The sequence below is a fragment of the Moschus berezovskii genome, chromosome 14, assembly GCF_049115385.1.
Source record: "Moschus berezovskii isolate FMDL1 chromosome 14, NW_MosBer_1.0, whole genome shotgun sequence".
NCBI classification, from domain to species: domain Eukaryota; kingdom Metazoa; phylum Chordata; class Mammalia; order Artiodactyla; family Moschidae; genus Moschus; species Moschus berezovskii.
Genome location: NC_142473.1, coordinates 34,900,581 through 34,901,162, shown reverse-complemented (window position 1 = coordinate 34,901,162; position 582 = coordinate 34,900,581).

The following is a 582-nucleotide window of genomic DNA, read 5'->3' as shown; positions in this document are numbered from 1 at the left end:
GGGGACATTCAGCTTGGGCTTTCCCCTCCTGAATAAACCATTGATCATTCACTTCTTTGTACTGAACCACCGTTTCCCTCAGGGTCACCAGAGGGGCTGGCTGCAGTTCTTCTGAATCCACTTTTCCCACCTCTGATAAGCATGTGGTCGTCTCCTTTCTTTCCCCCAGAAAACGTGGTTCCTCTTGGCCTCCCTCCCACCCCTCCCGACCCCCACCTGAGTCCCTGGTGTGCAGTGCTCCCACCCTTCCCCACTCCCACCTGAGTCCCTGGTGGTCAGTGCTCCCACCCTTCCCCACTCCCACCTGAGTCCCTGGTGGGCAGTGCTCCCACCCCTCCCCACTCCCACCTGAATCCCTAGTGGGCAGTGCTCCCACCCCTCCCCACTCCCACCTGAGTCCCTGGTGGGCAGTGCTCCCACCCCTCCCCACTCCCACCTGAGTCCCTAGTGGGCAGTGCTCTCAGCCCTCCCCACCCCACCTGAGTCCCTGGTGGCAGTGCTCCCACCCTTCCCCACTCCCACCCGAGTCTCTAGTGGGCAGTGCTCTCAGCCCTCCCCACTCCCACCTGAGTCCCTAGTGGG